Source organism: Prionailurus viverrinus, chromosome A1, assembly GCF_022837055.1.
Source record: "Prionailurus viverrinus isolate Anna chromosome A1, UM_Priviv_1.0, whole genome shotgun sequence".
In the NCBI taxonomy this organism is placed as follows: domain Eukaryota; kingdom Metazoa; phylum Chordata; class Mammalia; order Carnivora; family Felidae; genus Prionailurus; species Prionailurus viverrinus.
Window position 1 is genome coordinate 193,399,187 of NC_062561.1, and position 27,269 is coordinate 193,426,455.

General features: G+C 43.3%; 1 long non-coding RNA gene across 1 annotated transcript in view; it reads right to left on the minus strand.

Moving 5' to 3' along the window:
• Positions 1 to 12,410: 12,410 nt before the first annotated feature.
• LOC125168359 (uncharacterized) overlaps positions 12,411 to 27,269 on the minus strand; it is a 178,713-nt gene continuing 163,854 nt past the window's right edge. Inside the window, exon 4 of the long non-coding RNA XR_007153107.1 lies at positions 12,411 to 12,772. This is a non-coding gene — a long non-coding RNA (uncharacterized LOC125168359). The remainder of the gene's footprint in view (positions 12,773 to 27,269) is intronic.

Genomic DNA, 27,269 nt, shown 5'->3' on the forward strand with positions numbered 1-27,269 from the left:
GCTAATCTGGAAATTGGAACAGAGCTCAGTGGTTAAGAGAACAAGATCAAGTCAGATGTACTGGGTCCAAGACCAGACTGATATGTCCTCCTTATAGAACTTCAAATCCTTAACTTATCCAAGGCTCAGTGCCTCCTTAAGCTGGGTATAAAAATACTCCTCTTAGTGTTATCAAGAGGATTCAATGAATTATCATCACGAAAACCACTTAGCACTGAGCCTTACATATCATGTGCATTCAATAAATGCTATGCTCCCTCAACCTCTGTGTGCTAGTTACTTTATCTGTGTAAGGAAGATAACAAACATTACCTACCTCGTGGGGGTGCTGAGATTAAATGAACGTAAAGCACCCATAATAGTAAGTGATCACTGAGTAGTTTGCTACTATTACTGATTCTCTTACTGGAACAGTGAAAATCAACCCATTTATTTTTAAATTCAGAAATAAGAAATTTGAGCCCTGGATGCCTAATCAAATTCTGCAGAGGAGTCTGATTAGCTAAGTTAGACCCACCTAGACCACTGATGTTCTTGGAAGACTATATTCTTCCCTTGTGATGGGGGTGGTGGGTGGGAAGGAGTCAGCATTACTCTAAGTACCTCAAAGTTTGTGTACCTAGCGTGCCCTTTCGCCTCCTCTGGGGTTCTTTTTCAACTTAACTTTCATTTCCAGTTGATCTCCTTCCTGGTTTTACTATACTGTCTCCTAAGTTCCTGCTATTGCAGGAGGACCGAGATTGGAGTCATAATTCTGTTTCATCTCTTCACTCTGAAAGTTCATTTCTTACTAGACTAGAAGCTCCATGAGGGCAGGGGCCCTACCTGCTTAGATCTTGCTGTATCCCCAATGCTGATGAGATGCCTTTGTTGTCTGGGATGTGTCTGTATCACAGATGCAAAATTACAGGGATGAACCAAAGCAGAAAAAATAGGTGGCGAGTGGGGGGGGGGGGCGGGGGGGCGGTGTCTTTGCCCAGCATGAGTCCCTCCCCCACAACATTCTGTTGGGGGTACAGAACATGACCCAGGTAGAACTGAGCCTGGTACAGGGATTGGCATGTAATTTCAGTTGAGCCCATTAATCCTTCCACTAGTTTTTCTAGCTAGAGCTGGTAGGAAAGTTCCCCCCACCCTCCAGCTGGAAGCTATGAGAAGAGAGCACTCTCAGGGCACACTGTCCCCTGCATGGAGAAAAGCCTTATCTGGAACAGAAGACGATGATACACCAAAGACAGTAAAGGAGAAATGAGAACTTAGAGCTCAAGTCGCCATAGCCAATCACCCTCTACACCTCTACACCTGCCCCTCTACACCTGCCACTTCCATAATTCATGTCAATGAAAAAAGAGAACTCAAAAGTAGTAAAAACAGATTTTATCCCGGACTCCTTCAACAGGGGACAGAGACCTCAGTCTAGACCTGGGCACATTTCTGAATAAAGCATGGACTCATGGGAATTCCCAGCCAAGGAGCAGTGTGGGGATCACTGGATGGAAAAATACCAGGAGAAAATATCAAGGGTAGGGGAATCAGGCTAAATCAACCTAACAAGTTCTTTACTCAGGACAGGCCAGGATGGACAGACATCACTTGGGGGATGACAGAGGTTGAGGAACCCAATTAAATATTGAAGGTGATCGGGTATTGAGGATAGGGGACTCCTTCTAAATGTACTTTGCAGGGTTTTAACTAACACTAGATTTTACAAGGAAGTCCACAGATGGGCGGGCCCAGGAGAAGGTATGAGGAGCTTAACTCAGGTTTGGTCAAGCAGAGAATCTTTGTTATGTCGGCCAAAACAGAACAAAACATCTCCTAAGCTAGTTCAAGTTCCCTTTCCTTCCTTCCATCCAAAGGTGTAAAAAGGCTCTAAAAACAGGATCATCAAGCTCATTGACAATATATGTGCTGACTGTCACTTGTTGAGGGTTTACTCTGTATCACGGTGCATTAAATATTTTTCCTGCATCATTTTGTTAAATACAACTCTACAGGATAAATACCAGCAGCGTCCCTTTTTCACATGGAGGAAATAAGCACAGAGAGATCAAGTAATTCACTCCAGCTCAGAAGGTAGCAACAGAGATTCAAGCTGTATGTATTTCACATCAGAGCCTTACACAGACACATTCCAATGCCAGCGGGTCTCGGGTATAGTTCCTAGACGATCTGCGTTAGGAACATTTCCAGTGCTTATTTAAAATGCAGACCACCAGATTCCTCCATCAATCTCAGTGTGGGGATTAAACTACATTTCATTAAGTTGGCGGGGGGGGGGGGGGGGAGGTGGGGGGAGAGACCTAAAAAGACCCAAGAATTTTCTGGGTAATACATCCTCACCATCACACTCACTATTCACCAAAATAAAGCTGTCCGGTGAGGGGCACTATTATTTCACTCCTTCATGGAAGGGACCATATGAAAAATAAAGAGAAAGAAAGGCAACAGGATGAATGGACAAGAATCACGAGACCATTTCCCTGGTTTTACCCCCTTCTCCATACCCAGTCGGAGCCACAGACTTCATAAAAGTAAATGAAGGGTAAACAAATCCAGCAACTTGTCTTGTAAAATATTATAAATGATTCCCCCCCCCCTTGTCTACCTCGTGCATGGCTTAGGACCCCCAGGAGATAAAATAAAGAGGTTACGTAAAGATTGCTTAACAAACAATTTCAGACAGAGCCTCTGAAAGCACGTTGAGCTCCGAGAAGAATCCAGTGAGATAATAACAAGAATTTATGAAGTGCGGTTCAAGTCTGCCTTGGCCACTTTTTCTCTGAATTGCTTTGCGTTCTCTCATTCTGGAAAGACATTTTCATTTTATTCTCACATTGGAGTCTCTTTGGTTTTTTTTCTCCTTAGAAGTCATGCTTTCTTGCCACTGCTTGTGTTTTATTTATTATACTTCACCCCCCCATTAAGTTGCTCCTCAGAAAGGTTTTATCTGTATGTTGCATTCACCTCTCTCCTGACCTGCCACGAAGAGATGATGGGCAGCTGTCTTCATTATTTTCAGTTACTCTCCACCTGCCAGCGCTGCATTCCCCACAGAAAGGGGAGAGGGGAATAATGGCTAAGAACGCCGAAGTAAGGTACCTGGCTCATGTGGGCAACAACAGGAGATCATGTTGGGTTTACAATTCTATCCCTAAGCTATTCATTTTTGTCATTGTTGTTGTTTAGAAATCCAGAATCCATTTTCTGCCGTAGCTGTGGCCCCTAAAGCCAACACAGTGGAGACGGAACTTTGGACTCGAAACACTCCAAGAATTCAACAGGGGACATGGTAGCCAAAGCTCACTAGAGGAATAATTTCAGATTTTTCAGAGTCCCAACATTATACTCTCTCTCCCGATTGTCACCAAACCTCATTGCTGCCACCCCTACCAATCACCATGACAACCCACTCAAGGAAGAGAAAGACATTTTCTCATATGTAATACGTTCGGGGTCTTGCTCATCATTTATGATTCACATCACCACCAAATAAGTTTCAGTCAAACTCTGGCTTATACCAACACCAAACCTAAACACAAGTCTTTATAACCCTAAATCACCAAATTTAATATATCTTATAAGGTATGCTACCCCCAAGCTTCCACAGTGTAGCAGAGACATCATAAAATACTCAGAAATCAGAGGAAAGCCACTTTGCACATATATGGCCCTTCGAAGCTAGTTTTCCTTGAGAAAATACAAAGTAGAGAATGGTGGAGTAGGAGGAATCAGCAATTTGTTCTTCTGTTTCACTCTGATTCTACTTGAATATTACAACTCTGACATCTTGACTTATTACCTGCAACTCAGTTTCCCAAGTTGGACTCCTAAAGCAACAAACAGAGCAACAGCCTTCTGTTATTATTTTCACTGGTAATAACAAACGAGAATCACCTCCCCTCAACCAACGCTATTTGGCCATTTTGCAGACATGAAGTTGATAAGGAAGGGACTTTGCACAGTGACAGATAATAGAAAAACTCTGTCTAGTCCTGCAAGAAGCAGGTGTCATGTTGCCCGCTAATGACCCAAACTCTTTTAACCCTCCTGGACATGACTGAGGACTACATCCTCAGCGTCCACAACACAAAACCAACAGCCTACCTCAACGGAAAGTTTGCAGTCCACTCGATACAATCAGAGATGGACACATAGACTTGGACCTTACTTGGACAGAACTTCTTTCTCAGGCTGGGTCTGGTTCTCTTTTCTATTTGGGGAAACCAGAATATCTTTCCTAATGGATCTGTCTCCCTTGCCTAACAAGTTATCAGTGCAATTTTGTTTTGAATTGTCTTAGTGGCACTTGTGTCTGTTCTGTGATGGGTCCTACCTACACCTCTCAGTCTATCATACTGGTCAATAGATCAATAGAACTTCTCACTGGTTGGAACATCCATCTATCCATCATCTACCTAGTTATTCTTCTATCCAAGCAATAAATAGTGCCGTATTTCCCACTCATGTTAACATCACAGCACACTTGGATGATTTTATTTCATACTAGAGTAAACAGATGAAGCTACTATAGGTGGGAGGAGACTGGTGCTAGGACTCTGGCAGTCCTTATCTCTGCCTGGACTGCCCCAAGGACTGAGAAATCAATAATCAATAATAGCACACCTGGAACTCATCAGGATACATTTATGCCATGGCATGTGGTTAAGCATGGGGCGGGAGCAGGGAGTCTGAGCTACTGTATTTGAACCAACACTAGGCTAAACCATAAGGACAAGGAACCAACCATGACCCCCACCCTCATGGAGTTTACAGAACAAACCATGAACAATTTATTTCAAGAGTAGCAAGTGCTACAAAAGGAAATTATGGGAGTGGCTCAAACACATTACAGGAAAACCACCTAAACTGAGAAGCCAATCGGAGAACTCTGGACCTGATCTAAAACAACCGGACAAGGATTTAGCACTGCAGGAAGGTGAGAAATACAGAAAGAGAACACTCGGCAAAGGATTAGCTCTACTAATCTGCTCTCTCTTTTTGAAACAGTTCTATCTGACTGCTTATGCTCTCTGAGATCATTAACCACGGGACTATTGTCGCCTGTAGAAGACACTTTTGAGATATAAGAATTTTCCAAATCGTTTACATTTTCCTTCCCATTTACATATCATTCGCCCATTGTCTATTATCAGAAAAAAAAAAAATCACTTTCTTTTGAAATCCGGAACACTGACAAGTGGACTGACATTTACCTTGTACTCCACACATGCAGCCCACAGCGCTGAGCATGTTGACACGAACTGTATCTTTGGAGTCTTCACAAGAATTTCATAAAGTAGCTACTGTGTGCTTCCCCCATTTGCAGCAAGGGAAACAGACTGAAACAAAAGGGAACTTACGCAAGGCTGGAAATGGTGGAGCTCCAGGGGAAAGCAAGCAGCGTGAAGCCAGAGCCCCTGCTCAGACCATCAGGCAATGTCTCTCAGTCTCTCTCCATCTCAGAGACCAATCAATCAATCAATCAATAAAATAAAAAACTCAAGATGACCGAAAGACTTGATAGCCGACACGAACGTGCGTTTTCCAGCAAGGAGATGCACGTATTGAAAACCCATGACTCCAGCCCTCGGTTCCTGGGATCTAAAACCAGAGCTCCCGCTCGGGACTACTGCCTGGAAGCTTTGTAACACGGTCCCCTTGCATTCCGAAAGGTAACCTGATACCGGATTTCTCCGTTGCAGAGAGCGTTAAGCGACACAGAGATGCAGGGAGCAGTGTACAAAATCAGGTAGGCTCTGGGGATCGCGGATGTGCCATTTGGAAGTGACCCCTGAGACCAGGAAGATCTAGCTGTTGGGGTGCTTCTGTTGCCTGAACGCTGGCGTCTGAGCTTGGAGCTTCTACAACGCGATTATTCACACCTGTTCCCAAACGTGAGCGTGAGCAGAGCAGGATCACCTGGAGGGCTGGTTAAAACACGGATCGCTATGGGGCGCCTGGGTGGTGCAGTCGGTTAGGCGTCCGACTTCAGCCAGGTCACGATCTCGCGGTCCGTGAGTTCGAGCCCCACGTGAGCCGGGAGCCTGTTTCCGATTCTGTGTCTCCCTCTCTCTCTCTGCCCCTCCCCCGTTCATGCTCTGTCTCTCTCTGTCCCAAAAATAAATAAACGTTGAAAAATAAAAATAAAAAATAAAATAAAAAATAAACACGGATCGCTGGCTCCCACCGCCCCCCCCCCCCCCCCCCCCCAGCTTCTAACTGGTGGGCCGGAGAGGACGGTCTGAGAATGTGTAGTTCCAAGGAGCGCCCAGGTGGTGACAATGCTGGTCCAGGGCCACATCTTGCCCAGGCCTTGCAAGATGAAGTAACTTGGTCAGGATCGCGCGCCAGTTTCTGACACCGCCCGGAGTCTTCCCGCTTCAAGCATGTGGCGGCTCGATTATTCCTCCTCTCTTTTCCCCATCTCGCTTGGTTCACATGTTGCTTTGCCTTCATAACACACCGCTTGCCCATCACTAGAATAAACACGTGGTGGGGTTAGGAAGTGATTACGCTGAAAAATAGAGCAGGACCGCGCTTCCACAATAAAACTATCTTGAGAAGTCACGCCTAAATCGCTCGTTTTTCCCTCCTATCGAACAAGCGGTCTCCCGCATTCCATTTTGCCCAAGGTCAACACCGAGGAACTTCACGAAAATCCCCAGTGTGGCATCAGGCCGCCTCGTTTTCCGTGCAAACCTTAAAACTCAGGTTGTTTCCCCGTGTGATTCTGCTCATCAGCGGGTCAGAGAAAACAAGAGCCTGTGTCCAGTTCTGGTTCAGCCTTGGGCTGTCAGTCCATCTTCTGGCCTCGGGTTTTGTTTTGTTTTTTTTTCCTTCTAAAATGAGGAGCGTAGCCACTATGGTCCCTCTTCAGCTCCCACTTTCTAAAGAGCTGAGGAGCAGTGGAAGCAACACGCCTGGATGACAACGAATTCTGTCTAAATAGCACTCGCGTTGCCCATAACCACCGGCCCTGGCAGAATAGTGCCACATAACACACAGCCCTGGCAGAATAGTGTCGGGGTGATCATAGCGAAAGGAAGGCGGGAAGAGAAGGTAGAGAGCCATGGGGCCCTGGGGCTGGGGCTGGAACGATGGGAACGTGGGAGTCAGCACATTCGCAGTGATTCGTTCTGTTTACTTCCCCTCCCCTCCAGTGCATATACAGATTCTTGACACATGGGAGGATTTTTTAAGACCACGTTATTTATAATGATTTCTCATTTCTGCTTGGTAAAGAGAGAGGCAAAGGATGCTCGGGCATTTTTACAAGAAAAAGGAAAGCTGCTGTGAATTACACGATGTATATTGCTCATTAAAGGGAAATCCACTCCCTGTGTTGCTGCAAAACATATGCCAACCAGAAATATTATTAAGCCAAATTTGCTCCCATTTAGGTAAAAGGATGAAACTGTCAAAAGTCTGCAGTGCTATCATTTCAGAGTTAACACCTGTCACAGAAAAAAAGGAAAGTATCTTAGATGCATAATCTGAGAGTCAAGGTCAGAAGCGAGCGGGTCCTTCTTATTTTATTCATTTTTCCACAGGTAGGAAAAGATTACATCTAGCAGATGGAAGCTTTTAGCATAAAATAAGCTCCTGTGGCTGCATTTACTTGCAACAACAAGAAATATATGGTTGCAGATGGCCATCTGTTTCTTAATTTTAAGGTGGAGGGCAAAGAAAGTTTTTCAACTTTAGTGTTGGGATTTACCAAATAATCATTATTATTTTTAAACACAGACATCATTAACAACTCCCATCCTGGGCTGTTTGTCATCTAAGATCTTGCATCTTGAGTGAGGGTTTGTGCCCAAAATGAATACACAGGGTGACAACATGCATATATCGATAGTGTTTGAGAAGAAAAGGGAGCATGCTTGCAAATTAGCACACGCGAGCACCCACTCCTGTTGAGAGCTGAGTTTGCACTCTGAGTGATTTAGTCACACAGGAACGGGGCTGTTTCTGCAATTAGGGGACAGGAAAAGCTGATGGGATTGACTGTCTTTATCCTGAGACTCCCAAATAAGACCAAAGTGATCAAGAATAGAAAGTTAAGGCCGAACACCAAGAGATGCACACCTTGTGCTAATTGAGAACTTCCGTGTGGAGGCCCTGCAGAAATTAAGAGGCCCGGATGTTCGCACCTGGCTCCGGAGAAGCAGACCGGGCTGCTGTGGGGATGATGCCTGGAACGTGTTCTAGTAGGAGGAACAGCACAGGAAAGGTGCAGAGCTTGGGGGATGCTGAAGGGCCAAAGTGCCAACCAAAGGGTTAACAGGTGATGTAACTCAGAGCAGAAGAATGCCAGGCAGCCCAACCCCAGGGGTGAGAAAAGCCCCCTTCTGTAGGTCCTGCTCCTGATTTCTTGTGCCAGTTTATCACGGCACACAGAGAAGCTCAGAGATCCTTCAGCCAATCGTGTCCTCCATGGGACACATCAAAGTAGAAAATCTGGGGGTCACCTGGGTGGCTCAGTCAGTTACACGTCCAACTTCAGCTCAGGTCATGGTCTCCCGGTTCATGGGTTCGAGCCCCGCATCGGGCTCTGTGCTGACAGCTCAGAGCCTGGAGCCTGCTTCAGATTCTGTGTCTCCCTCTCTCTCCGCCCCTCCCTGACTCGTGCTCTGTCTCTCCTTCTGTCTCTCTCAAAAATAAATAAACATTAAGGTGGCTTGGTCAGTTAAGCGTCCGACTTCGGCTCAGGTCATGATCTCACAGTCTGTGAGTTCGAGCCCCGCGTCGGGCTCTGTGCTGACAGCTCAGAGCCTGGAGCCTGTTTCAGATTCTGTGTCTCCCTCTCTCTCTGCTCCTCCCCTGTTCATGCTCTGTCTCTCTCTGTCTCAAAAACAAATAAACGTTAAAAAAAAAAATTTTTTTTTTAAATAAATAAACATTTAAAAAATGTTTTTCTTAAGTAGAAAACGTGGTACCACAAAGCAGAACAAACATAAGTGCTGTGAAAATATCTGTGCCATGACCCTTAGAGACATCAAGCAAAATGATTCCATTTAGCTAGTTTTACATGCTGTCTGGAGTTTTCTAAATGCTAATTATGGAAGTCAGGTGATGAAGTGTTCCCAGAAAATCCACACGAAGACCGAGAGCAGGGATTCCCACAATAGATGCCCAGGCTTCTTTTCTGCAACGGAGAATGGCAAGGCAGACATAGTCCCCCCACCACCCCCGACTCTTGGGAATCATCAATCTCTTGTTACTGTTGTCACTGGAAGGGAATGGGCTTAGGACACCGGCAATGCTGATACATTAAAATAGATCTGTCTTCTTTCTCTGATGTAGGTCTGTAGATCAGTAACCTAACATTAAGAAACTAAAGTATCCAGATTAGCAGGCTCTTGCCTCCTGAACCAAATTAACAGATGCAAAAGACAAAATCTCCCGCTTTTCAGAGGTAGGATTCATCCCCAGTTGCTGTAAGATGGACACATCTTAAAATATTGTCCTCTCTTTAGATAACAATATCAGGGCAAAGCGTTTAGGCAAACTGTGTCCTGGAAGGTAAAGATTTGAACTTACCACTGACTGACAGGGAAGGCATTATAGGCTTTTGCAGCTAAAAAGTGGTACCAGCAGACCTGCCTGGGAACTACTAGGAGCCTCACTGCTTCTGCCTGCTAACCCATGGCACTGTGGGCCAGCTCTGCTCACCACAGCTTTCTTCTTACATCGGGCCAGAACACCTGTCCCCCTGCACCTTCAGAAAAGCAAGCCTGACTTGATAGAAGTATAAGGAAACTTGGAGCTCCATAATTCTCACAGGCCAATCCTTTGTATCAACGTTTATAACATGATTGTGTCTACACTGAACTTCTTCTGTAAAATAACTACTTACACTGGCCTTTAACCCCACTTTATGCAAAGCAACAATGGGCCTTCAATTCCTAAAAACAAAAAAGATCGGTCTTGGGAGTGGAATGTTGTTGGTTCTTAGCATCTCGGGTATTCTGGGAAGCAATACTTTGAGTTAGGTGTAGCTATTTTCATTTACATTAATTAAAATGGAATAAAATTAAATATTCAGTCCTTTAGTCACAAATGCTGTATTTCAAATTCCCAGAGCCATGGCTAGTGGCTACCATATTAAACACCTTAACATAGAACATTTCCATTATTTTAAAATTTCTCTTAGGGGCATCTGAGCAGCTCAGCTGGTTAAGTGTCTGATGCTTGGTTTCGGCTCAGGTCATGATCTCACGGTTTTGTGGGTTCAAGCCCCGTGTTGTCGGGCTCTGTGCTGACAGCGCAGAGCCTGCTTGGAATTCTGTCTCCCTCTCTGTCTGCCCCACCCCCACTCACGGTGTCTCTGTCCCTCTCAAAATAACTAAATAAACTTTAAAGAAAAATTTCTTTTAGACAGAGCTTCTCTGTAAGTTCACATTGGAAGTGGTCTCACAGGTCTCTCTAGTCCCATATACCTTTCAAGTTAGAACTTCCTGTGTAAAATTCCTAATAACGTGTAAAGATAAAATTTGAGGAAGGGGAAGCTAAGATCTTTAAGGTCTTCCGAGAGCAGATTACCAAAGTGGTCAAGATCCCAGGCTTCAGTGTTTGACCTTCTACCAGCCAGCTGTGTAACATTAGCATGTCAGCTCCTCTCTAGGACTTGGTTTCCTCACAGCCCATGGCCCACCCACATCCTCCCCCATTTCCTTCTTCTCTAGAGTAACAGAAGCCAATATATTTCAGCAGTTAACCGAGATCCCTCGGTTTCAGAAGGGTGGATCCCACCACACATCTAGAATCTGGAAGACACAGTTCTGTAATAATGGGATGTTAGGGAACTCTGCTGGGGAGCAATTTCTTTTCCAAATAAAAAGGTAACACCTCGTAAGGAGCAGAACTTTGGCTCATCCATCTCTTTCTTGCCTGCTGTGTGGACATGAAGCCTGGAGCTACAGCGGCCAGCTTGCAGCCATGAGGTGTCAGGCATGAGGATAAAAGCCAGCAGGCTAAGGGTGGAGAACAGAAGGCTAGAGAAAATTTGAACTCTGAATGGCATCATTGAACAGCCACATAATTCTTCACTGTTTTAAGTGAGAAAAATAAAACCCTAGGTTTAAGCTTCCAGAAGTTTTATTTACTGGTACCTCCATCCAAAAGCACTCCAAACTGATATTTCATCTTCTCTCAGTTAATATTAAGTTTGGCTGTTTTGGCCCAAACCCCCAAATAATGAAAGCTTTAAAGATGGAGTTTATCTCTCAGGTAAAAGAGATCTGAAGTAGACACTCAGGAGAAGGTACAGCTCCAAGGTCACCAGGTCGTCTTGTGGCTTCTCTCTTTCCACTCCACCATCCCACTATCCTAGCATTTTGCTTCCATCCTCAAACCTAACTCATGTTCCAAGATGGCTACTGGATTGCCAGCCATCACAAAGGCATTCCAGGAAACAGGAAAGAGGAAAAGGGAAGGACAAATGGGCACTTCTTCCACCTGAGTTAGCTCCCTCTGTGCAGCCAGTCTTAGAGGTTCCACACAGCACTCTCTCTTACAGCTCATCTGTTAGAACAATCACATGATTCTGGTTGCAAAGCAACCTGGGAATGCAGTCTTTCCACTGGGAGTCATTACCACCCCAATAAGATCAGAGTTCTTCTGTAATGCTGTGAGGAATAAGAAGAAAGTGATTCTCAGATGACAAATGCTATAAGAGAAAATGATCTAATATAGGTAAAATATTTGGTACAGTCCTGATAAATAGCAAACCCTGAATAAAAGGTGAGAGTAGGGAAGGAAGGGAATAAAATCTCTTATCTTCACTTTTGAGTTATTATATAACTGGCTGGTCTTTGTTGCATTAATACAGTGTTCCCCAAACCTTAGTCATTTATATACCATCTTTGTGATTTTCCCATATTTTGGTATGTTGTGTTATTATTTAATATTTTCTGTAAATCAACTTGAGTTTTACTTAACTTTCAGTATGCTGTTCCCATAAGTAGGAAATCAATATTCCTCTAATAAAATAAAAATTATAACTACTGCAATTAAAATATTCATTTCGGATATGACCTAAAACCATCTCAGAGGCCACATTTTAGAAAACATTTCTCTGTTGAATGCTCTGGAATAAATGACTTTTGTGATTGATTACCTCAAGTTGGCTTTGGCCATTAATCAATCTCTGCCGCCACTTACTTGCTTCATCTAACACTGTATGATGAAGATTATTCTTTAAATATCTTTAGTAATTAGCAAAACTGGCATTTTCTTTAGGTTCAACCAATCTGTAATGAGAATTGATGGCAAGAAGGACATGGTTATGGGACTTTAAGAAAGCTGACACATTCCACAGCTTTTTATTTTCTTCAAAATCCAGACAAAATTATACTGAAAACTGTTAAACACATTGTCAACTTCAACTATGTCTTCCATTTCTTTTCTTTTTGAGCTCTGATTTATCTTTAACTTTTCCCACCAAACTCCTTGACGTGATACGTAGTGTCCTCCAAGATGCCTCCCTGCAGGCCTCTGTACACCCTAAAGTTCTATTCCCCACGATCAGAGCCGTTCTGGCACTTTCAAGTTGCTGTTGGCATCGTGGTTACCCCGGCTGGAAACTGGCAACTCTGCCTCCTGTCCGAGAAGTGCTAGACAACAAAAGATGGTCCCGGGTAAGTTGGCTGCCTTTATGCCAGCTCCTGAGAATGGACTCCACACCCAAAGGACTTGGCTCGCCACCGTTTATAGGCTGTGTGACCTTGGGGAAGTACGGTACCTCTCTGTGTCTCAGTTTCTTCCTCTGTAAAACAAGAATAGCACATAATACTACATAGGGTAACGTGAAGATTCCGTGGGTTAACACAGATAAAGCAGCTAGAACGGTGCCTGGCACATACTAAGCTCTCGAAACATGTTAGTTATTGTTATTACTAATCTCCAAACAGTGAGCTCTGGATTCAGGCAAATGTGGTTTCATATCCCAGCCCCACAACTCACTAGTGATAAGTCAATAGGTCACATTGCTCTCCCACGTGCCACGGAAACGGTGTTTCTTTATCCATTTCCCTAACAGACCTGCTCTTTCACACACTAAAGAGCACAGGACCAGGGTAGTAGGAAGTAAGCAGATAAACAACAAACTCTCGATGTCCTCTACTCCAGCAAGCCTACCTACACAGATGCAGTACTTTACAATTCCTTAGGTAAGTTTCATTCACTTTATTTTTTTTAATGTTTGTTTATTCTTGAGAGGGAGAGGGAGGGAGGGAGGGGCAGAGAGAGGGAGGGACAAAGGATCCAAAGCGGAGTCTGTGCTGAAGGTGCAGAGCCTGATGTGGGGCTCAAACTCATGAACTGTGAGATCATGACCTGAGCTGAAGTCAGATGCTTAACCAACTGAGCCACCCAGGTGCCCCGCATTCACTTTAAATATAGATGTTCTGCCATAGATTTCCACTGCCTCCCAAGATGTTGACCAGGAATATGGGAGGTGGATTTATGTAAACTTGGAGAAGTGCCTCCTAAATTTGCGTGACCGAGGCACCTTGCCACCATCACTCTAGCCCCGGCCCTGGGGCAAGAGTACCCCTGGTCTCATGCTGACTTTGGACATTAGCCAGCCACTCGGGAACCTCACAGTTGTTACCAGTTCTGTCCCTTGCATGTTCTGCTACTGCTGACATCAGTGCCTGACCCATCTGTGTCTGGTCTCCATTGATGATGACCTAGAGGGATTCTCACCCCATCTCTTGCTAAAGCTGCTGAGTCCCAATCATGTCTTCCATCCAGATCCCAGAAGTAGGCAATCCACCTCCATCCTCTGTCATGCAGTCTGATGGCCCCCAGACCACGGACCACTGGGCACACTCTTGGGTGCATGCAGAAATGCTGGGGGTCCCGCCGCACTGCAAGGACACTGAAGGTGACTTAGAAAGCTAAACATTGGCCTTCTCTCTGCTTAACCATGCTGGGCTGCCAAGCTTCCCTTGGTATGGTTGTCCCCCAGCGTAGAGCAGGGCAACCTGGAAGCAGTCTCTTCCCCGAGCCCCAAATGTGCCTCACGTCCAAAGCCTCTGACCTAGTCGCCTCCTCAACTAACCCCACCACCCCCACTCTGTCCAGCCCAAAGTCCAAGAGGGGAGACTCGGGCCCATGTGCCCGGCCCTGACTCTCTTGCCACTTCTCCTCACAAAAGCCCTGGCCAGAGGAGCAGATCCTTCTGTTCTCCCGATCACACTTTGCCCTAACCTCATCCTAACCTGGGGCCGGATGTCAAACAACCTAGTCAACAGGTGGAAGAGTTTTCTTCTCCACTCCATGAAAGGAACCGTGATCTAAATCTTCCAAGTTGTCCTCTTGATATGCCTATAATTAATTAATTACTTAATTATCTGCAAATCTCAGGCTAAATGTCAGCAGCTGATGAACTCATTCTTTTGTCTTTGCATTTCTGCTATAGCGCTCCTAACGCCCCCATCTCCCACCTGACCTAGGTGAGTGACTCAGGGCTTGTTGGGCATCAGCAAACCATAGGGCACTGCCAAGGAAAAAAGCGCAGTCAACATTTTGTTTCAAAATATTCCCCCTGTTGCATTTACTGCCTTGGGCAGGTTTCATAATTTCTTGACCTTCAGTTTCGTTATCTGGAGAAAAAACTCCTAACGGTTCTAAAGCATAGGGTAACCAGGATGATTAAAGTTTTATGTATGTACAGAGACATGTGAGCCAAGAGTCACAGCGGCATTATTCGTAATAATCCAAAGCTGGAGAAATTTCAAATGCCCAGCAATTCACGACAACACAAACAAAAAGTTGTGTAACTACGTCATAAAACACTGTTTGGCAATAACAATGAATGGACTGCTCGTACATGGTACTCCATGAGTGGCTCTCAAAAACTTAGGTAAAGTGAAAGAAGCCAGACTCAAAAGACTACATACTGTATGATTCTATGTATGTGCCACATCCAGAAAAGGCACATCCATAGAGACAGAAAATAAGGCAGTCCGGGGCTGGGGGTGGAGGTGAGATGGACCGTAACCAGGCACAAGAGAAGAACTTGGGGCAACAAAAATGTTCTAAAATTGGATTGTGATGATGGCTCCACAGGTCTGTATTTTACTAAAATCACTGATTTGTACATTCGCAAGCAGCAAAGGTTATGATACATAATGCTACCTCAATGAAGTTACTCTTGTTTTTGTAAGTTTGAACTTACTTTATTTTTTATGTTAAATATAATTTATTGTCCAGTTGGTTTCCATACAACACCCAGTGCTCATCTCAACAGGTGCCCTCCTCGATGCCCATCATGCACTTTCCCCTTTCCCCCCACCTCCCATCAATCCTCAGTTTATTCTCAATATTTAAGAGTCTCTTCTGGTTTGCCTCCTTCCCTCTCTGTAACTTTTTTCTCCCTTCCCTCCCCCATGGTCTTCTGTTAAGTTTCTCAGGATCCACATATGAGTGAAAACATATGGTATCTGTCTTTCTCTGCCTGACTTATTTCACTTAGAATAATACCCTCCAGTTCCATCCATGTAGTTGCAAATGGCAAGATTTCATTCTTTTTGATTTCCGAGTGATACTCCATTGTGGATATATACCACATCTTCTTTATCCATTCATCAGTTGATGGACATTTAGGCTCTTTCCATAATTTGGCTATTGTTGAAAGTGCTGCTATAAACATTGGGGTACAAGTGCCCCTATGCATCAGCACTCCTGTACCCCTTGGTGAATTCCTAGTAGTGCTATTACTGGGTCATAGGGTAGCTCTATCTTTAATTTTTTGAGGAACCTCTACACTGTTGTCCAGAGTGGTTTGCATTCCCACCAACAGTGCAAGAGGGTTCCCATTTCTCCACATCCTCGCCAGCATCTATAGTCTCCTGATTTGTTCATTTTAGCCACTCAATGAAGTTATTCTTAAAAGTGTGTGTATATGTGCATGTCCCCACACACGGTGCCTGGCACCTGGTAATCACTTGCAAGATATTGATCACATATGTTACCATATTATTGAAATGTTTATTATTGCTATTAAACTCTCATTTCCCATCACTTCCATGGCTATTGTCCTGAAATAGCTTGAGAGCTATTTATGTTTAGGGGATCATCTGCTTGCTTAAAATGCCTATTATCAAATTTTTAGTATGTTCAAAAATTCCAGGAGCTGCAACAGAAGGTTAACAAATGCCCTCATTATTTTACTATACTTGAAAAGAAAAGGCGAGCATATATTTTTAGAGTGTTATTAGAATTTTCAACCGCTCTTTTGCCTGTTGTGAAAGTCAATTTTCCAAATCACAATACTTGAGACTATAAATTAACAGATAAATAAAAACCAAAGCATTCGGCACACCTGCTTCAATCAGGTGCTGCAGGCTTTTTATAGAATGTTAATATTTGTACCCTTCCCTTTAGTTTTGATAATAGATGCTTCTCCCGCGATGTTTAAAAGCATAACTACATCACCTACTTAGAGCTTGTAACCATTTTCTTGCTATTCATAAGGTAATGTCTCTTTTAGCAGAAAAAAGAAAACTGAGACACACGTGCAGCTCTCATTCACCAAGTACTCACACACATCCTTATGCTCTTTCCCCTCAAGGAAACTTTTTGGTTTTACATTAGGTATGACTCACTGACCTACATTCTCCAGGGTCCAAGCCCTCTTTGGCTTCCTCCTCATTTGGCCTGTTTCCAAAGTCCATTCCCTTGGTCTCCCCAAACTGGTCCCTTCCCTTTAGTCAGCCAGGTTCCCAACTTCTCAGCCCTTCCATCCCCACACATCCCTCTTGCTCACCACCTGCTAGTGAGATTTTACTCCTGCTATTGACCCAGCCACACATGCCTTCACTCCTCCAAGTCCAACCAAGTGCATGGTGACCTGGCTTCAGACTCCCCTCTCTGTCTTTCCAGCTCTATCCCGTAACTCAACACTCAGGACAACTTACCTTCTATTATCTGACATGCATTTATTTCAGAAGTGGCAGTATTTTTCTCCGGCATTAATTGGGTTACAAATTTCTCAAAGATAAAGACCAGTGCTTCTACTCTGAAAGTTCTCTGTCCCTCTCTCTCTCTTTTTCCATCTCTCTCATCTTCCTGTCTCTCTGTCTCTGTCTCTCTCTCAGAGGTGAATGCCTCTAGCTCAGTGGTTCTCAAAGCCTGGACCCTAGCATTAGGGTCACCTGGGAACTTGTTAATAATGCAAAATCTCAGACTCCACCCCAGAGCTACTGAATCCGAAATTCTGAGGATAGAGGCCAGAAATTCATGGTTTCACCAGCCCTCCAGGTGACCCTGATGCACACTTACATTGGAGAACCACTGCCCTAAACCAAGTGCCTGTGTGATGCAACACCACGGTAACTGGGATCAATGTGCTACACACTTTGAAATCCTCACCATGCTATCCATATTTCTAAATAGTCATTGGCCCCATTAAAAGACCTCTTCTGGGGCACCTGGATGGCTCAGTCAGTTAAGCATCCGGCTTCGGCTCAGGTCATGATCTCACGGTTCGTGGGTTCGAGCCCCACACTGAGCTCTGCATTGACAGTGCAGATCCTCTGTCTCCCTCTCCTTCTGTGCCTCCCCCACTCTCTGTCTCTCAAAAATAAATAAATATTTTTAAAAATATTTATATATATAAAAAAAATACCTCTGTCACCTGCCAGACATTTGGCCTTTACTATAGCCAAACACCAAATGAGGATTAAAGCAAATCAACTGGTTAACTTCCCAGTTTCCAGAGCTGAGCTGCCATCATTACTGTCATCATCAGAGATGCTGATGGAAATAAAAAGTACCTTTGGTGAGAACCATCTTGGCATGTGCTTCATTGAAAACAAAGATTGGAGAGGGTCCCCTCTGACAGATGGAGAAAGATCAGTATAATAGGAAAGATCATTTGCAGCAAAGCTTTCACCAGGACTTAGAAAGTATAGAGCAATGGTTTAAAATTTGTCTTTATTTAGGGGCGCCTAGGCAGCTCAGTCAGTTGAGCGTCCGACTTTGGCTCGGGTCATGATCTCGTGGTCTATGAGTTTGAGCCCTGCATCAGGCTCTGTGAGAGCCTGGAGCCTGCTTCGGATTCTGTGTCTCCCTCTCTCTCTGCCTCTCCCCCGCTCGTTCTCTCTCTCTCTCTCTCTCTCTCTCTCTCTGTCAAAAATAAATAAACATTAAAAAGAATTAAATTTTTCTTTATTAAAAAAAAAGTGGAGAAGAGAGAATAGAGGGTCTCTTTCAAACAGTAGACATGATGGGTATATTAGCAAACTATAAAGGTATATTAATCTCAATTAAAAAAATTCCTTTTAAGGTAGTGCTCTTATGTTATTACCATTTGGAATCTCTAAGAAGACATCTCCTTTTCTGTGGTCTGAAAACAATACACTTAAAAATTCTTTGAAAAAGAAAATAAGAGTGGAAGTAAAAGCATTTGCTTTGACAGGGTAAGCTTTTACAGATATTAGGAAGGAAGAAGATGGGGATCTAGAGGAGTGAAAGCTATAAACATTTGTTGGTTGAGCACTGCTGGTACATAAGGCTCTCTGCTGAGAGGTGACCACCACCTCCACCAAGAAGCCAGCATGAATCGTCAACAGAACTACTACAAGAACCTCCTAACAGCCTTCCTGCTTACATGATCGCCGGGCGTAGAGTAGCGGATGGACTTCTAAAACAAGGACCAGCTCACCTCACTCCCTGTCCAGCACCCGACGCCCAAGGTTGCTGTCACACTCAGAATAAGTCCACAGTCCCAACCTTGACCTACTCCACCCTAGGTGACCCGTGTTCTTCCCACACTACCTCTAAACTCTTGCCCTACCTCCTCTTCTACCCTTCCTCCCTTCACTCCACCCTTCCAACCTCGCCGCTGTCATTTAAACACACCAAACACATTCCTACTTCAGGAATCTGCTCTTTGCATCTTCTGTTCCTTCTGCCTGGAACTCTGTTCCCTCCACAACCACAGAGTCGCTTTCCACCCTTCCTTCAGTGTCTATTCAAATGTCACCATAGCAGAGAAGACACATATGCAGAACAGCACATGCACCCCTCCCTTCACTCTGTGTCCTTCATTTTTCTCATACCTGATGTATTATATTCTTATTTTTTTATCCTCATCTTTCTTGAGAATACGAGCCCCATACAAGCAGAGATTCTGTTTTGTTCGCTTCTATGTCCTTAGCACCTAGAACAGTGCCGGGCACATAGCAGGTGCTCAGTAAATATTTGTCTCATGAAACAGTTGTTAAATGGATGAGGGAGTATTAGGTGCTAAGGATACAAAAAGGTAAGCAAGAGATCCCTGCCCTCGATGAGCTCATATTCGGGTTCATATTTATGTCCTTTTTCCACTTCAGAAATTAAAATTGGTGGCATTTGTCAATTCTGCAACATATCTGCTTTCATATTTGGAAAATGTGCAAACATATAAGTACCTGAATTGTTTCTATAAACCAGCTGGTAAATCAAATTCATAAGGACAATCAGTTTAAAATTCTGCCTCCCTAAAAACCAATTTGTCACCGCTCACAGGAAGTAGCCACATTACTTCACTCTGTCTGTTGGGGGAGCAGGTATCTAGAAGTTACTTAATAACTGGTAGGTGATTTCCTCAAATGTTAATCCCAAGAAGACAGGAGCGATGCACCTTTAAATGCTTCTAACTGCCAGAAGGTCAACAAGATTGACGGTTTACCTAATGCGTAAAGTACTTCATTTTATAAGTGATTCCCCGGAGAGCTGGAGAATACTCAATAACCTTTCTTCCACGAAGGCAAGCCAAAGAATTGTTACCATTAGAAATTCAGTTTGCTCATTAAGTCAGAGGAGCATGTTACGAGACTGACGTCAGCAATATTTTTTCCTCTCTCTTGGTTTCTTTTAATGAAGGTAACATTGTGAAGACATTCTCTCCCACTTTAACCAGTTGTAGGATAAAATGATTTTTTTTCCTCCAAGTTTTTATTTAACTTCTAAATGATGAATCACTAGATCCCACACCTGAAACTAGTATTACCCTGTACTTTAGCTAACTGGGATGAAATGATTTTAAAAACATCCTTCAGATAAACCTCACCTCTGTTCCCTTGGTTACTGTGTTTTTATAGATTGGAATCATGAGATAACAGCTTTTAGCACAAACCAGGACCTGTTGGTGAAATATTAACCAACCATTGCACAGCAAGGCCCCTGCAGAACCTAACCCAGGACATTCTTTTCAAAGGTCTCCTGTGAAAATAGGTCCAAAGATTTCAAATTAGGTAAGTGAATGTCTAATAGAAGAAATTCTTAGACAAACTTAAAGATATAAAATATCACAAAGGCTGAGTGGCTCAGTCAGTTAAGTGTCCTACTCTTGATTTCAGCACAGGTCATGAGCCCATGGTCATGAGTTTGAGCCCCGCATCCGGCTCCCTGCTGGGCAAGGAACCTGCTTGAGATTCTCTTTTCCCTTTTCCTTTGCCCACCCTCATTTGCACTCTGTAAAAAAATAATAAAATAAAATAAAATAAAATAAAATAAAATAAAATAAAATAATAAAATAAAATATCACAAAGGTTAAAATCTGAGCCTTTGTGGATTGACTCCTGGTGAGTGGGCAGCCCCTCTCTGCACATTCCCAGAGCAAGGGGCTGACCTCGCTGCATGGATTCCCATCTCCCTGGGAGGATGCCACCCACAGAAAAAACTCTCCCATGCCAAGCCAGGCAAGGGGGGTTTTCTGATGGGAATTGGTGCTCCAGTCCTCCAAAAAATGTGTGCTGTAGTGAATGATTTGCTTTCAAAGTTTCCTCTGGACCAATAACAGCAAGCCTCCTGCCACTAGCCTGGCATTAAAGATTGGTCCAATGAGAGTTTTGTTCGGTCACACCCAGTGTTCATCCCTCAGAGTCAGAAGCCAGAAGGCTGCTTGGTGACACAACCCCTTTCCACAGAGGGCTCCACTGTACTTCCAGTCCTGATGGCTTCAACTGGAGAGAAGTTCCAGTGTTCAAAGCCTGGGCATTAAAGCTCCACCCCAGCAAGATGGGAAATCAGAAGCTCTAGCAACTATTGAGGGTCCAGGCATCGGATGACTCAGGGGCATGACTTTCTGCTCTGAGTAGTTCTGTTATGCGGTCCCCTGAGCTCAATGGTACAGAGCAGAACCAAGGACACATGCACATCCTCAGCAAGCACTTCAAAAAAGGGGGATGTGGAGTTTTATTGCCAGAACTTACCACGATATGGACTACTGACATTGAAATAGAAGAATGGACAGGGAAGAGGGGAGATGTCTGTGGATAAGAGAGAATGAAAATCTTTTGCTGGCATGCCAGTGAAGGATTCAAGCAGCGTAAGAACCTAAGATCTCTCAAATTCCCTGGGGTATAAAGAAAAAATAAACACGATGCAAAGGTACCCTAAATGTGAAGAAAGATAGACGTTCCAGGTTCCCAGGGAGACCAGGTTAGGCGCCTGGGGAGCCTCTCCTCTCAGTAATAGTCTGATGCTCAAGTTGCTTTTTGTTCTGCATGATTTGTTGGCAATATTTCTAAATACGTAAAATATATGTATTTATAAGATCAAAGACCAACAGACTTTATAAATAACAGCAAATAACATTAAGGAAAAGACTGTTAAAATATTGGAGGCTACATTGGGGGAAGATTGTAGAGTACCCAAAGTTTCTATGGACATAAACAACCTAGAGGGAGTTGGTGGCCCCAACATATAATGATTACAGGAATACCAGCCTACCCCCAACAGTTCCCCAGTGAAATATTGCAGTAGCATGAAATCAATTCACATGAGACTGCTCTTTGTCTTAATGATTCAACCTGTTATGAAATGTTTTATATATTCATTCAGAGGCCTCTGCCTTATCAGCTTAGGTCCCTCAGCGAAAGTGAAGGAGGTGCTCAATCAGTTAGCATGTGGGTTCTGGATTCAGACAAACCTCAGGGTGGACTTCAGCTCTACTATTCATGAGCTAAGGGCCCAGGTAAGCTCCTAACCCTCCAAATACTGGTTTCCTCACATACTCCAATTATGCCCACCTTACGGATATCTTTTAGAGTCATTATAAGAGCTAAAGGAAACAATATGGGTAAAGCATGTGGCACAGTGCCTGAAGGAGTGTCAACCCAAGATATTACTGACAGAGAAGGAGCTATAGGAAGGGCTTGATGGCTCTGAACAACAGACGAGTGAGAAATACCGTCCCCCAGTGGAAAGAGGAATTTGGAATCATTTACGGACAAGATTGACTGAAATTGTTTTTAAGGCTAACCCTGGCAGGTAGACTCTGAATCTATGTCTCACTCACCTTTTGCCTATACATTTCCAAAAGTCAGCTAGGGGAAGAGCTCAGCATATCTTCAATTCAAGCTGAATTGAATTTGAGAACTAGGCAAGACTTTGGACCTAAATCTATCAGTATTTTATCCGACTCGAATACCTACATCTGTTGTTTTTCATTTTCAACACTAAATGGCATATTTAAGGGCTGATTTATCCCCTTATTTATTTCACATGACTAAGAATGGCGTGTGAAACTGGCTAAATTTTTTAAATTACTGTTAAATAGTTCCCATGTGTCTACAAAACATCTGTATCCCATGCTGCAGGGGAAAAGAAAAGGAGACCCCCAATTTAGAGAGGGGGGGACTCAAAATGGGTACACAAGGCATCCAAAAAATCTAGGAGGCGTGACATGGCCTTTTACAAATAAAAGCAACAAAAATGTACTCTTTTAAAACAGACAAAATATCTCTTTAAAAAGCTAGCTTTTAAAAAAAGGTCAGAGAAGTTTAAGGTTTACTCAAGTGTAAATGTCAATTGGAATAAGTGATACCTGTGAGAAAATGGGGAGACCACTGACCTTTTATCCAAAAGAAGGCTAGAAATGATGTCTAAGAAGGGTGAAGGGAGGGAAAAAATTGTAAAGATTTTGAGCGAGGGAAAGAAGCAAGAATGAAGGAAAACCTCATTAAAATCAAAATCGCACACACACGATGCTTTTAGTTGCCGAGCCATATAGAATCTGGTGAAACTTTTTAAAAGATGATATTTTAAGTTATTAACTGATCCACTGATCAGGGGAGATTTTACTCAGGTCTCAACATGGTCCCAGATCACCTCTTTTAACCTCAGAACTGGGCTTCCTTCTCAAATATTCTTGTCCCTGGTAGTCCCAGAAATGTCTATGTTCACACTGAAAAATCCAATCACTGTGACCTGGGGGATAGAGCATGCTGATTGACTTATGCCATTCAGAGCCTGTCCCTGGAGCTGAGAGTTAGGTCCCTCCCACCCAAACTACATGGCTTGGCATACTGTGATCCATAGCAAGAAGATGGAATTAGAGGAAAGGACATAGGTAAGCAACAAAAAGATATCCCCTACCCATAAGGAATAGGTTTCTGTTTGAAAACAAGCATCATGCCTGTGACTACACTACCCTTTCCCCAAAAGTTTGAAATGAAATGACTTGCCTTCTTAAGAGAATAGCATTCAAGCATTCTTGCAAACTTCACAACCTTATCACAAGCATTATTTATAAGTTAAATAAAACTGTATAGAGAATTAAGATGGCAGAGAAGTAGGGGAAACCTAACCTTGTCCCTCAAACACAGCTAGATAAATCTCAAATCATTCTGAACACCCAAGGAATTGATCTGTGGACTAAAAGAACACACTGCACATCTAGAGGGAGTGAAACAGCCACATCATGGAAGGTAGGAGCTGCAGAGAGTGGATTTGGGGGAGAAAAGAACAGCAGGTGCTGTGGAGGAGAGGGAGCCCTGATGACAGAGAAATAAGTGAGAGAGAGAAAGCACGCAGAAGTAGATGATTGCACAAGAAAAACTCTTCCCCAAAACCACTGACTTGTAAAAGGATAGGGGCTGACTACCACAGGTTTGTGCAAGCAGCGGAGCTCAAAGTCGGAAGTTTTAGAAGTCCATACCATCACTGGGATCATGCCTGGTAGGCTTAGTGGTGCTCTGGTGCAGAAGGAGGACAGAGGCCCAGAAGCAGGCACTGTGCCCTGAGGATCACTGGGTCACGCAGGGAGAGATAGTTTCCCTTCTTGGCATGCATTTGGGAATGGTGGCATGGCCTCTCCAGGGACAAAAGAACTGGTGGGAGCCAATGTGCTACAGAGGAACAGACACCTGCCAAGGGCAACAAACCTTTCACTGTACTTTACCATAAGCAGTGAACCACTGCACAGTGGTGCAACTGCTTTTCTGAGACAAACTGGCGCCAGCTACAGCACAGTGAGACCCTCCCCAAAGGATCAGTGTGGATCAGAGGATCCGTGCTATGCAGGTCCCTAAAATTTGGAGTTTTAAAACCCAGCCACATGCCTGAGATAAAACACAGGAGTACTGTACTGCCTTGCGGGCAGACAGCTCAGACACAGACAGGATGAAGGCAGGGATCTGAGGGAAACTGGGGACACAAGAGGGGAAATTTTTTGCTCTTCTATGAGGGCTTCCTGAAGAATGGTGAGCACGAACTCCCCACTCCAGGGATGAGAGACTGAAGTGATGCCATTTTCTCCCACATCTATCAGTACTGACCTACTTCAGTGACCAACACAGTGCCCCCCAGTGGAGGCTGAAGCCGCTTACACCAACCCCCACTCCCTGCACCCTGGCAGGTGCATCTCCACTAGGGCAAGTCCGCCTGAGAATCAGCGCAGCAGGACCCTCCCCAAGAAGACTAGTACAAACCCCTCGCATGCACCAAGTTTACTGATCATAAAATGCTGTAAAGCTTCAGCTCTAGGGGAAATAGGATCTAGCTTCTTTTAGCAAGCAGACCACAACACACCTAGTTAAAACTTGCCACACAGTGGACAAAGTCCAAACACTCCTTGCCCCCACTACAAGCAAGGAGAAACTCTGCAGAGGACTGACCTGAAGGAAGGAGCAGCCAAAATACAACAGCAGAGTGCACACTCTGAAACACATCCTGAAGTACCAGACCCTAGACAGTATAGGACTTCTTCTTAATATAGCCATTACTCTCAGGAGCACGCATATAAAAGGCTTTCTTATAAATCACAAAAAAATACGGTGGTCTAGACAAAATGACAAGATGGAGGAATTCATTCCAAAAGAAAGAACAGGAAGAAGTAATGGCCAGGGATGTAATCAAAGCAGATATAAGATGCCTGGACCAGAATTTAAAACAACAATCATAAGAATACTAGCTGCGCTTGAGAAAGGCATAGAAGACACTAGAGAATCCCTTATTTAGAGATAAAATAACTAAACATTAGGTGGAAATAAAAAATTTATAACTGAGATGCAAAACTGCATGCAATGACAATGAGGGTGGAAGAAGCAGAGGAACAAATCAGTGCTATAGGGGATAAAATTATGGAAAATAACGAAGCTAAAAAGAAGAGAGAAAGAAAATTATCGGATCATGAATATAGACTTAGAGAATGCAGACTTAAAGACTCAGCACCTCTTAAAGCGTAATAACATTCATATCATAGGAGTCCCAGAAAAAGAGAGGGAACAGGGGCAGAAGGTTTATTTGAGAAAATTATAGCTGAAAAATTCCCTAATCTGGGGAAGGAAACAGACATCAAAATTCAAGAGGCACAGAGAACTCCCAACAAATTCAAGAAAAGCAGGCCCACACCAAGACATATTGTAGTCAAATTCACAAAATACACAGGCAAGGAAAGAATTCTGAAAGGAGCAAGGAAAAAAAAAAGTGCCTAACCTATAAGGAGAGACAGATCAGGTTCAAAGGAGGTCTTTCCACAGAAACTTCACAGGCCAGAAGGGAATGGCAAGATATGTTCAATGTTCTGAATGGGAAAAATATGCAGCCAAGAATATTTTATCCATCAAGGCTGTAATTCAGAATAGAAGGAGAGATAAGAGTTTCCCAGACAAAAAAAATTAAAGGAGTTCATGACCACTAAACCAGCCCTGCAAGAAATATTAAAGGGGAATCTTTGCATGGGAAAGAAGGACCAAAAACAAAAAAAGACTAGAAAGGAACAGAGAACATCACCAGAAATACCAATTTTACAGGTAATGCAATGGCACTAAATTCACATATATCAATAATCACTCTGAATATAAAAGGACTAAATGCTCCAATCAAAAAACATAGGGTATTAGAATGGATAAAAAAAATACTCATCTATATTCTGACTACAAGAGATTCATTTTAGACCTATAAAGACACCTGCAGATTGTCTTTAAAAAGTGAGGGGATGGTACTTGGGATGAGCACTGAGTGTTATATTTAAGTGATGAATCACTGAGTTCTACTGCCAAAACCAACACTAAACTGTATGTGAACTAACTTGATTTAAATAAATGAATTAAAAAAAAAAAAGAAGGTGAGCGGATAGATAATCATCTATCATGCTAATGGATGTCAAAAGAAAGCCAGAGTGGGGGCGCCTGCGTGGCTCAGTTGGTTAAATGCCCAACTTTGGCTCAGGTCATGATCTCACAGTTTGTGAGTTCAAGCCCTGCATCAGGCTCTGTGATGACAGCTCCGAGCCTGGAGCCCGCTTCAGATTCTGTGTCTCCCTCTCTCTCTTCCCCTCCCCATCTCTCACTCTGTCTCTATCTCTCTCTCTCTCAAAAATAAATAAAAGCATAAAAAAAAATTTTAAAAAGAAAGAGTGGTCAAATTTACATCAGACAAACTAGATTTTAAACCAAAGACTGTAACAAGAGATGAAAAAGGGCACTATATCATAATTAAGGGGTGTATCCACCAAGATGTAACAATTACAAATATTTATGCCCCCACCTTGAAAACACCCAAATATATAAATCAATTAATAGCAAACATAAAGAAACTCATTGATGATGATGATAATAATAATAATAATAATAATAGGGGACTTTAACACTCCACTTACAACAATGGACAGATCATCTAAGAAGAAATTCAACAAGGAAACAATGGCTTTTAATGACACACTGGACCAGATGGACTTGACAGATATATTCAAAACATTTCATCCTAAAGCAACCAAAAACACATTCTTTTCAAGTACACATGAAACATTCTCCAGAAAAGATCACATACTGGGTCATAAATCATTCCTCAACAAGTACAAAAAGATTGGGATAATATCATACATATTTTCAGACCACAATGCTTGAGGTCAACCACAAGAAAAAATTTGAAAAGAAAACAAATATATGGAGGTTAAAGAACATCCTTACTGAAGAATGGATGGGTTAAACAGGAAATTAAAGAAGATATTAAAAATACATGGAAGCAAATAAAAATGAAAACAC